This window comes from Capsicum annuum, chromosome 12 (assembly GCF_002878395.1).
Source record: "Capsicum annuum cultivar UCD-10X-F1 chromosome 12, UCD10Xv1.1, whole genome shotgun sequence".
Lineage (NCBI taxonomy): Eukaryota > Viridiplantae > Streptophyta > Magnoliopsida > Solanales > Solanaceae > Capsicum > Capsicum annuum.
Genome location: NC_061122.1, coordinates 98760964 through 98774002, shown reverse-complemented (window position 1 = coordinate 98774002; position 13039 = coordinate 98760964).

Here is a 13039-nt window from a genome sequence, read left to right as displayed (position 1 = left end):
CCAATTCAAAAGGTCTGAGACCCAAAATCGGTCCTCAAAGTCAAAACGGCAGTCCTTGCCCGAATTAGCAGGGTGCCAATTCCATCACTATCAGTGGGAAACGCCAAAATAGACTATATGCACTACATTCCCTACAGGATCAGGAAAGTCCTGATGCAGCCACTGGTATATTACAGATCCTTCATTTGTATGTTCTTGCTTCTTCAGATTTAGGAGCTTTTTTTTCTTTTGTAACTCCTTACATACCATTCAATTTTAAGGTCAGACCAAATGTTAACAGGACCTTTTCTAGTCGTTACCATAGTGAGTCGGTCTAACATAGCCCGATAGGTATGCAATAACTGTCCGGTTATGATATCTCAGAAATCCAGGCCATCAGGTTCTAGTAGTATACTAGTATGTGTAGGAAATCAATAAGGAAAGGTGATTACCCCACCATGGCATAAAGCTATCAGTTACTCAGTCATTAGTATTTTAGTACCTCAGTCATAGAATTTGTTTGAATAATGTCATACTTTTGGTCTGGTAATTTCAAGTAATAAAGTTTTCTTAAATCCATGCCTGGTCACCTCATGTCACTTAGTCAGTACTTACCTCCTATCATAATACTCTACAACCTTTATCTAGTTGTTCAGACTAAGTACAATTCAGTCATATATGCCTGCGTTCATCTATAAGTTATTTCATTAATAAGATAAATTAGTATATTTATACATTCGTGCTCAACACCATCTGAACCTTTTCAGTATTCTTAGTTGCAGTGCATAAGGTTTTATCACTTTGTCTTAGATGATGTTTCATAGGCCTTTTCTCCTGATACAAAACCCCCATCCATGTAGTGATCTCCCATTAAGATGTCCTACTCAGACTAGGCCAAGATTCGCTTTCTCTCTATAGTCATTAGTACTCTATAGAAAGAGTGTCATAGAAATGCTTTGATTGAGTATGAGTTTTTAGCATGAGTTACTCTGCAAAGGCAGTACTTCAGTTTAGCAGTCAGGACAGACAAGTTCAGATGGTGTGGTTTCACTATTTTTCCACCTAATTGAACTATTCGGAATCTCATGAATGTGATCATTATAAGATGGATCAACAAGGTAGTTTCATGGTCAACTTGGTTCATGTATCTTGCCATAGTTACATATCCAGGATATTTAGTCACGATTTAGTACGTTGGTGCCCTGTGCATCATCCCAATTTCCTCAGTATCACAGTCAAGTCAGTATTCTTCTAGGGACCTAGTGTCCCAAGGAAGAGATACACTATAATTCCCTAAAACTTTCTAGACATAAACATTCCACTTTCTTCCCATAACGAATCCTATTTGGAGTAGTGGGTACCCATAGGTTGACCTTCTATCTCCAATCTCGATCATATGCCATGTATATAAGGTACTTAGTTCAGATCACGATATTCAGCTCATGTATCATGTTCCAGAACCAGTTACATTCTCATGTTTCCTCTCATGCATATTTTATAATTAATCTTAGTCTCAACCCAAGGTAATAACTTTTCTTAAGCTTATCCAGTTTCATGTTCAGGTTTTAGTTACAAATGTGGTATTAAGTTCCATGCTCAGTTTTTATTTCAAACTTGGTATCGTTACCCTTACATATTTATTTGCATGTTTAGGAGTCGGTTCAATCATGTATTTACACATCAGATATGCATGATCAGCATATCAGTACTCTCAATCATGCATTCATGTATCGGCTAATTCATAAAATCATACATCAGATATGCATGCTCAGTATGAATCTAAGTAATATTAGTCAGGTTGTCATGTTTCATTTGTTCATGTTTAGTATATACTTCAGCTTATCATTTCTCCTATCTAAATAAGTCTCATTCGAGAAAAAATATTCCAAAAGGGGAGATATTGTAATACCCCATACTTCTACCTAGCTTAAAATCATGCCAAAAATATTAAAGAATTTTTTCAAAGATGAATACACTTTTATACATGTTAAATTTCAATATTTTCACTTTTATCATGTGGGAAATTGAATAAGCTTTCCATCGATACCAAATTCGCCCAAATTCGACACTCGGACGAACAGTTAGAGCTATTTTAGTAAGACAGTATGCCACTTGAGCCATCATGCATCGCGGAGCAAACCAAAATGGCAATCGTCAAAATCCAGTAAGCCTCCATGATTATGGCGCATCATGCCAAGGCTCAAATTTTGACTTGTCATATTCCAGTGACACGACGTGATAGCACCGCGTCACAGCAGGGGTCCAGGTCGGGAAATTTTGACATAATTAAAATACGCATCCAAGGGTTTAAAGGGTCAATTTGTAATCCCTATATATACCCAATAACACGTGATTCATCAATAATTCACCCAAAATATATTTTTTCTCCCAAGTTTCTCTAAAGAACAAGATCGGTTTTTTAATTGGGGATTCAAATCCAAGACTCAAATTCAATAATCTCTCCGTCAATCTTCATAGAATCAAGAACTAAGGTATGCACAGTGTTCATTCATGGATTTATTTCATCGATGAAGCCCAAGAATCAAGTTTTAAACCTTGTATTATGTATATTTTGTTGTGGGTTGATTATGTTCATGTGATTATGATTGTATGATTCCCAAGTTGGAATCTTTACATGTTGTTCTGATCCTATGATAGTATGTGGTCTGAAACATCTGAAATTGAGTTGAAATATGGAGTTTTTATGTATTAATTTGATGGTCATGCCAATGCCTTAAGTCATGCATCCTAGGTGTTTGATAAAATGCCTCAGATCTCAGTAGCATTCCATCAGTCAACGAAACTCAGTGAACTCAGTTTAGCTCTGTGAAACAATACCATTAGTATTATTTTATTTTGGTTAATTAGTTCAGTGTCTATTCAGTTGGGAGTAGGATTCAGCATCTAGTGAACCCAGGGATAAGGACACACGCTGTCAACGAGTAGAGGGTATGATCCTTAGTAGCAATCCCTGCATTCCAAAACTACGTAGCCAGCGTAGGTTGAGATGCACCCTACACGTTTAGGGATTTATACATCTCACTAGAGTTTTCTACTAGGAGGCTTGACGGAAGATCTCCCTATCAGAGAGGGTATTCTCACAGCTTATCTTTACCCATGGCATGATACTAATACCCTTCCAGCTGACGTTACAGGTCGGACCTCACCAGTTAGTTTTTAGGGCAGGTCGGTTAGATGATTACCTCCCACAGTCTCAGTTTCAGATCTAGTTCCAGTAATAGAACTCAGTTTTGTTCTACTGAAATCCAGGACTGTTAGGTATAGTCAAATTAGTATAGGGTGGAACATAGCTAGTTCTATCAGTATTAGGACTGTCGGATACAGTCACTCATGTTATCAGTATTCAGGCTCAGTTAATAGTATATTAGTTATATGAAACCTATGTTATTAGTATTCAGTTTTAAGACTGTCAGATACAGTCAATTAAACCAGTTCTTCCTAATCAGAACTGTCAGAAATAGTCATCCCTTTTTAAGTAATATGACATCAGTTCCTCAGTACTGAATAGACTCAGTCATTCAGTATCCCAGTATCAGTACTCAAATATCAGTAAATATATGTTATTAGAATTTATGAGTCAACATTATCATGATCTTAATTACAGTTACGTATTCATACTTGTATTCTTACGTTTATGTTATACAGTCAATTCTTATTGTTCATGCATATGAACCCTTTCATTTAGCCTACCTCACTTGCATACCAGTACATTCAATGTACTGACGCATTTGTGCTATGGTGTTTTATACCATAGGTTTAGAAGCATGAGCTCCCGAGCACCCTTAGTAGATCAGACATTCAGCAGCTAGACTAGCAGTGAGTCCTCATCATTCAAGGATTGCATGATTATTTTATTATTTTAGTAGTTTGGAGTTAGTTGGGACATGTCTAATCAATACTACAGTTTTAAGACAATTTAGAGTCTTTCAGACTACTGTACGTGTTTAGACAGTTTATTTCAATTTTGGGTATTGTCATACCCTACTAAAGACATTGTATTATATTCATTATTAGTTCAGTTTTGAACCTTAAGGCCTTATAGCTTATATCCTGTATATTTATAATGTGTTATTCAGTACTCAGTTACAAATATCAGTCCTGGATTAGCTTGTAGTCCTTTGGGGTCATGAGCACCGTGTAGCTTTTCGGGTACCATATTCGTGGTGTTACAAACTTTGTATTAGAGCCTAAGGTTCAACAGTATGCTAGTAAGTCTAAAAAGTCGCATCTAGTAGAGTCTTGTACATGGGTGTGTAGTGCACCACACTTATGTTCCAGAGGCTATGAGATGTTTTAGGAACAGATTCCTTAATTTCAATATTCATGTCATGCCAGTGAGCATATGCTCAAAATATTCTCTTAGTCTACTCCATTCTCCCTTTTATTTATAGAATAGGCCTTCCAAAAGGACTAACGAAAGGAAAACGGTAAATTAGTCAGCACCTTAGCCCTTTCAGAATGATCCTCTAGATAAGTATATCTCTCATGCAGAATTTAGGACTGCATTCACTACTCTAACCAATTCAGTCCCAGCTTAAAATAAACGGCCAACTGCTGTTCTGGCCAACCTAGTGGCCAATTCAGTTACAGTCTGGATTCAGGAGTTCACTCTAATAAATCCAACGTTATTCTCAGGTTCTAAGTCTGAAGAGGATCCACAGGAATTCCTTAACTAGGTTCTGAGTGTCAAAGATATCATGGAAGGGAATTTCAGTAAGAGTGCAGAGTAAGCCACTTATCAACTACAAGATGTAGCCCATACATAGTTTAAGCAGTGGAAGGTAAATAGGGATATAGATGTAGAGCCCATAGAGTTGGAAGAGTTTGATATAGCCTTCTTAGATAGATTCTTTCTAATAGAGCAGAAAGAAACCAAAGTGTTAGAGTTCATCAACCTTAGACAAGGTAGCAAGAGCGTAAAAGAGAATTCCCTCAAGTTTACTGAGTTAGCCAGGTCTGCTCCCCATGTAGTAGCATACAATAGATCAAAAATAGGCAATTTTATATATGGGATATCAGGTAGAGTGGTTAAGAAGTGTAGAACTGTGATGTTGATTAAAGAGATGGACATATCTAGGGATATGGTACATGCTGAGCAGATTGAGGAGAAAAAACTTAAGAAAATGGAAGGGGAAAATTAGTGGGCCAGAACTGGTAGTTATAGTTTTTCATAGCTAGGGTCGCAGGGTGTTAACCATTCTCAACATAGATAGAGGTTTCCAACCGTAGTTCCATCTTCAACTATGCACTAGGACCAAAGTTCAGAAATGACTGTAAAGATGAGGTGCTAGGATCCAAGGACCAAGGTAGTGAGAGCAGGGTTTTACTCATCCACTTTGTGAAGAGTGTGGTAAGCATCATAAGGGTGTGTGTAGAGCCGACAGTAATATGTGTTTCGGATGTGGTAAGCTAGGTCATAAGGTCTGACAATGTCCTAAACGCGATCCTCAAAGTCAATATGGTAATCTTTCAGATCAGTCTGGTTGCTCAAATTAGTAGGGTGCCAATTCCAGTGCAATCAGTGGGCAACAACCAAATAGACTCTATGCACTTCAGTTCTAACAGGATCAGGAATTTCCTTCTGATGCAGCTACTGGTATGTTACAAATCCTTCATTTACATATTATTGCTTCTTTAGATTTAGGAGCTTCTTTTTCTTTTGTAACTCCTTGCATAACAGTCAAATTTAAGGTCAGACCAAATGTTAACAAGACTTTTTCCAGTCTCTACCCCAGTGAGTCAGTCCACCAAAGCCCGACAGGCATGCAGTAAGTGTCTGGTTATGATATCTCAAATATCCAAGCCTTCAGGTTCTAGTAGTAATACCAATATGTGTAGGATATCAATAAGGGAAGCTAATTACCTGACCATAGCATATAGAAATCAGTTACTCAGTCATTAGTATTTTAGTACTTCAGTTATGGAATGTTTCTGAATCATGTTATACGTTTGGTCTCACAATTTCAAGTATTACAATTTTCATAAATCCATGCCCAGTCACCTCATGTCACTCAGTCAGTCCTTACCTCCTATTATAATACTCTATAGCCTTAGGATAGTCCTTTAGACTAAGTACAGTTCAGTCTTATATTATAGCATTCATATATAAGTTATTCAGTTAATCAGATATTTATGCATTCATACTTAACACCATATGATCCTTTTTAGCAGTCTCAATTGCAGTGCACAAGGTTTGATCAGATTGTCTTAGACAATGTTTCATAGGCCTTTACACCTAATACAAGAACCCTATCCATGTAGTGATCTCCCATTAAGATGTCTTACTCAGACTAGGCCAAGATTCGCTTTCTCTCTACAGTCATTAGAACACTATCAGAAGAGTGTAATAGGAATGCTCCTATTGAGTATAAGTTTTCAGCTTGACTTAGTCTGTAAATCTAGTACTTCAGTTTAGCAGTCAGAACGGATAAGTTCAGATGGTGTGGTTTCCCCATTTTTCCACCTAATTGCACTATTCAGAATCACATGAATGTGATTATTCTAAGACGGACCAACTAGGTAGTTGCATGTTCAACTTGGTTCATGTATCATTCCATAGTTTCATATCCCTGATATTCAATCAGGATTCAGTTCATTGGTGCCCTGTGAATTATCCTAGTTTCCTCAGTATCACAGTCAAGTTAGTATTCTTCTAGGGACCTAGTGTCCTAAGGAGGAGATAATCAATTATTCCCTAAAACTTTCATCACATAAATATTCTTCTCTCTTCTCGTAACGAATCTAGTTTGGAGTAGTGGGCACCCATAAGTTGACCTTCTAGCTCCAATCTTGGTCATATGCTACATATTGAAGGTACTTAGTTTAGATCACAATATTTAGCTCATGCATCATGTTCTAGACCCAATTACATTCTTATGTTTCCACTCATTCATATTTTTTAATTAATCGTAGACTCAGCCCAAGGTAATAACTTTTCTTAAGCTTATCCAGTTTCATGTTCAAGTTTCAGTTAAAAATGTGGTAATCAGTTCGATGCTCAATTTTTATTTCAAACATGGTATCGTTACCCTTACATATTTATTTGCATGTTTATGTGTCGGTTGAGTCATGTATTTACACATCAAATATGTGTGATCAGCTTATAAGTGCTCTAAATCATGCATTCATGTATCAGCTTTGTCATAAAATCATACATCAGATATACATGCTCAGTATGAATCTAAGTAATGTCCATCAGGTAGTCATGTTTCATCTATATATGTTTAGTATGTACTTCAGCTTATTGTTTCTCCTATCAAAATTAGTCTCATTTGAGAAGAAATGTTCCTAAGGGGAAGATATTTTAGTACCCTATACTTCTACCTAGCTTAAATCAACCAAAAAATTTTAAAGACTTGTTTCAAAGATGAATCCACTTTTATACATGTAGTATTTTCAAGATTTGGAATTTTATCATGTGGTAAATTGAATAAGCTTTCCATCAATACCAAATTCGCCCAAATCTGATACCTGGACGAAGAGTTGAGCCATTTTAGTAAGACAGTGTGCCACCTGAGCTATCAACGCATCGCGGAGCCAGCCAAAATGGCAATCGTCAAAATCCAGTGAGCCTCCATAATTATGGTGTATCACACCAAGGCTCAAATTTAGACTTGTCAAATTCTAGTGATACAGTGCGATAGCGCCGCATCACGCCAGGCGTCCAGGTTGAGAAATTTTCACAGAATTAAAATATGCGTCCAAGGGTTAAAAGGGTCAATTTCTAACCCCTATATATACCTAATAACACGTGATTCAGACATTATTCACCCAAAATATATTTTTTCTCTCAAGTTTCTCTGAAGAACAAGCTAGGTTTTTAATTGGGGATTCAAATCAAAGACTCAAATTCAATAATTTCTCCGTCAATCTTCATAGAATCAAGAACTAAGGTATGCACAGTGTTCATTCATTGATTTATTTCATCTATGAAGCCCAAGAATCAAGTGTTAAATCTTGTATTGTGAATATTTTGTTGTGGGTTGATTATGTTCATGTGATTATAGTTTTATGATTCCCAAGTTGGAATCTTTTCATGTTGTTCACGAACCTATGCTAGTATGTGGTCAGAAACTTGTGAAATTTAGTATAAATATGGATTTTTATTGTATTATTTTGATGGTCATTCCTATTCCTTAAGTCATGCATCCTAGTTGTTTGATAAAATGCCTAAGATAATAGAAATTATGAATTATAGTTTAATTGTGACCCAAGTGATAAGTGTATGCTTTACCCTATGACTAAGAATGACTTCCATGATATTTTGTGTATTATGAATGGTTGAGGGAATGTCCATGGGATTAGGTTGATAAAAGTATAACATGTTTATATGCAATTCCATTAATGTACCAGACTATGATAATCATGTGCTTCATAAAATCCCCAAATAAATGTATTATATATTATTTATATTGGTCATATGTTTAAGAAGTGTCATGTCCTGCTAGTTTAATGCTATTGAGTCCTGGGGGTACTTGTACCCAAAAATTTAGCTGTGTGCCTAAAGCCAGTGTCATGTTTTCACAATACACTCAGTTAAGCCATGATCGTTAGAATTCAGTCAGTCTCATGACTCTGGAAAACTTAGTAAATTCAGTATCTGTCTAGTCCAACTCATTAATCTCAGTGACCTTAGTGGTGTTAGTAACATCGATACTCAGTAATCTCAGTTACCTCAGTATTCCCAGAAATCTCAGTAGCTTTATTACTCTCCATCAGTCCTCAGATTTCAGTCGCATTCCGTCAGTCAACGAAACGTAGTTAACTCACTTTAGCTCTACTAAATAATACCAATAATATCATTTTAGTTCAGTTAATCTGTTCGGTGTCTATTCAGTTGGGAATAGGATTCAGCATCGAGTGAACCCAGGGATGAGGATACACAGTGTCAGCCAGTAGAGGGTGCGATCCTTAGTAACAATCCCTGTATTCCAAAACTTTGTAGCCATCATAAGTTGAGATGCACCCTACATGTTTAGGGATTTATACATCTCATTTGAGTTTCCTACTAGGAGGGGTTGACGGAAAAGCTCCCTATCAGAGAGGGAATACTCATAGCTTATCTTTACCCATGGTACAATACTGAAACCCTTCCAGCTGGGGCTATAGCTTGGAACCCACCAGTTTAGTTTTAGGGCATATTGGTTAGATGATTACCCTCCCCCTCCCCAAGTCTCAGTTTCAGATCCAGTTTTAGTAATAGAACGCGGTTCAGTTATATAGAAATCTAGGACGCGGTTCAATCGAATTGCAAACTCCAGAACCACAATAAGCAATGGAAGGCCAAACCTACCTTCAATTTGACAATCCACTCAACAATTGATCTAACCTTACCAAAAGAAGAAAACCAAATAACCTAACCTCACTAAAAGAGAGAGAAATAACCAACCAAGTAAGCCATCTACGCCAAAAAAGAAGAATTATGAGGAAGGAGATTGTAACTAAATAATGCTAGTCTAGCCGTCTATTAAGTAAGAATTAATAACTATTAAAATAATAACAATAGCAACAACAACATAAGGTGTAGGAGGAACCAAAATGGAAAACATAACCAATATAACTCTAAGGTCATAACAAGGCCATAATGCCAAAGGAAAGGGACTTTAACCCAATTGCTACACCCTATAGGAAAATACCACACAAATCCACTCAATCTACTACTAAAGTAAATCATCTATAGGGGTATTCATGTATGCATAACTCCACATAAAGAAATACAATAATCAATATAGTGATATCAAAGTATATAACCACCCATGGGTATGACAAACCCAATATAAATTTAAAAAGAAACTCGAAAGATAGTAAGTCAAATTGCACCTATATTAATGAAATCCAAAGTCAGTCCTGACCTGCCTAAAGGAGTATGAATTAAGCGTATCCAAACTCAGACTGAGCATCTGAACCACCATCTGAAGTACTAAGAGCACTATCTCTAACAGATGGTGCCACAATAGTGTAAGACTGAATGACTAGTAATCCCATATTGGGGAGATTCTCTGGACTAGTCGGCTTACTATTCGTAAATGTAGAGGCTAACATCCTTGACCTTCATGAACATTGCTATAGCCTCACAACTGCAAAGGCCTAACTTGGGCTTGCACTAGATGTTGTATATCAGTAATTTCACCAAGTCCTCACAGACTTTAGCTAGGGTTTTGAGACTCATTCAACATCCCGTGCGCGAGAACAAACTATGCTATCATTCCAAATTTGACATTTTAGACTAAAAAAAGCATCAAAAAATTTAATCGAGATTATTTTGATTAAATATGGGTCCCACATCTAGTTTTGTTTTAACCAATTCTCACCCAATAACCCAAAATGAGTTTGAAAGTCTCAGAACCTAAACCAAGGTTCCCCTAGCCTAAAATCAATATTTTAAAGATTATTGTACTGATAGATCTCTCATTCGAGGTCTGAGACCAATTTCTTAATAGCTAAAGCTCCAACATAGGAAAATGAGCCTAAACCCCAAATAAATTATTTGATAATCAAACTAATAGTTTTGATAAGTCATAAATGACCCGTTGCTACTATGAGAAGTCTCAAAAATGGTAAAAATGCACAAAAATTGAGAAAATAACTTGGACATTCATTATACCATCATTTCTTTTTTCATTTCTCTTTTTTCAGTTTTTTAAACTTTTGATTTTTTTATTTTTGTTTTTTGATTCTTTCTTTTTTGTTTTGTTCTCTCTCTTCTATCTCTAACTTATATTTCTCTTTCTTTATTTTTTTCCTTTTGCCTTTTTTTCTTTTTCATTTTTTGTATTTTTTTTTCATGTTTTTGGTTCTTCTTCTTATTCTTCTTCTTTTTTCCTATATTTATATTTTTTTTCGTTTCTTTCTTTTCATTTCTTTCTCGAGCTTCTATTTCTATTTCGTTTTTTCTATTTGATTTTCTTTTTTATTGTGTTTTTTCTTTTTTTATTCTATTATATATTTGTTGTATTTTGAAAATTATGTCTATGCCACGCACAAATCATTCATGATAATGAAAATACTTCAATTGCTTAATGTATTTGTACTTGCACCATCATTTATACTTATATATTCATTAATACAATTTTAATTTTGTATTTTATAGTTCACATTTGTATTTATATTTTACAGTTCTCACTTGAATTTTTATGTTATAGTTTGCACAATAATTTATATTTTATTCTATTCACACTTGTATTTTAAAGATTTTTTTGTATTTGTATTTTACAGTTGACAACATATTGTATTGATATTTTGTGGTTTTATTTTGTCTGTATTTGTATTTATATTTATATTCTATTTTCATCGATATATTTGTATTTTTAAAGAACTATTTTGTATTTATATTTGTAAGTTGATCGGATATTATATTTACATTAATAATTTCATTTGTATTTTTTGTATTTGTATTTGTAGTTGAAAATATCTTTTGTATTTTTAAATAGCTAAAATAGAATTGTTATTTTTCTTTCTATGAACACTTATATTTCTATTCATTGATATGAATTATATTTTATTAATACTAATTGAAAAATACAAATATAAATGATAGATTATACAAATACAAATTTTAAATTATACTAAAATATATGTTACATTTGTATCAAATGATACATGTTTATACAACTTCAACCATACACATACAACTAATACTTATTTGTATACAAATACAAATAATAAATATGACATACAAATGATAATGGTACATTTTTATTGATTGACACATTGTATATTTTAGAATCAAGTAAATATAATTGATCCAAATACTTATTTGTATACAAACACAAATGATAAATTAAACATATTTATGGCTAAACAATTCAAATACAAATAATAAATATATTTAAAAAATCAAAAATGAAAAACAAGAGAAAAAATGATCAAAATATAAACAAGAACAAAAAAAAAGAAAAATAATACAAAAAAAGACTATTTCTATTATTGACTAACTAGGCCTACTTGTTACCTACTAGATCAGTTTTCTTCAATTCAGAGGGTTTGACTTTGATAAATACTCGAGGGATAGTCCATTAGAACATAATATTTGTTTTTATTGGTCTTGACCTTGATTTCTAATTTTTTTTTTAGAATTTTGAATTGTCTATTCAGCAGAAGAAGTTGCCTAAGTTAGACTTAACATGGTTTCACCCACAGTTGGCATGAAATTCTGGAGCGGATCATTCTGTATTGAAGGTTGTACTTTGGATTCTGATTACTGATTTTGTGGGTCACTCGAACTAGTTCTAGCTTTGGCTAAAGATTGTAGGCTCTAATGACCCTCATTTGTGTATCTAGGTAGCACCTTATAGGCTAATTCTTATTCTAGTCATTATGGTTTTTCAATATATTAGCTTTAGTCTTTCGAGGTTAGTATGATATGAATACACGGTCAGGACACAAATGATATTTTGTGCAGAATGGTCTAGATCACAAGTTTAGAATGATAAAGGAATGTTGGATTTAGAATTTGGAGTTGGTTGGATGAATTCATTCCTAAGATTGTCTTTATCTTTGTTGAGTTTCCATCTTGTTATGCTTGTATACGTGTGATGTTAGTATGGTGTGGTTAGGTTTACATGATCCAATCGTGTTCGGGTTAGTTGGAGGCCAGTTAGTAGTTGAGGATGAGATTTGGGATATTTGGAAAGTGGAGTAAGAAATTTGGTGAAAAAGGGATACCTTGGTGAAATCTGTTAAAAGCATTTTTCTTCTTAGAGGTTATCTGGGAAGTCATGCTTTACGTATATAGGCCTAGTACCTTGTCCTTTTGAGCTTTTGGGCTCTTCCGATCAATTAACTTTTACAAATGAAAATCCTTTTAGCAGTAGATATTATAATGACCGTCTATGTTATTTTTTGATTTCCATGCATTTCCAATGCTTCGTGCCTTCCCATAGTGGCTACAAGTCATTTATGACTTCTCAGAACTATCAGTTCTATCATCGGATAGTTGATTTGAGATTTAGGCTTATTTTCTTTTTCTAGAGCTTTAGCTATTAAGGAAGTGGTCTCGGACAGATACTCCTAGTAAACAACCACGAATGAGAAATTCGAC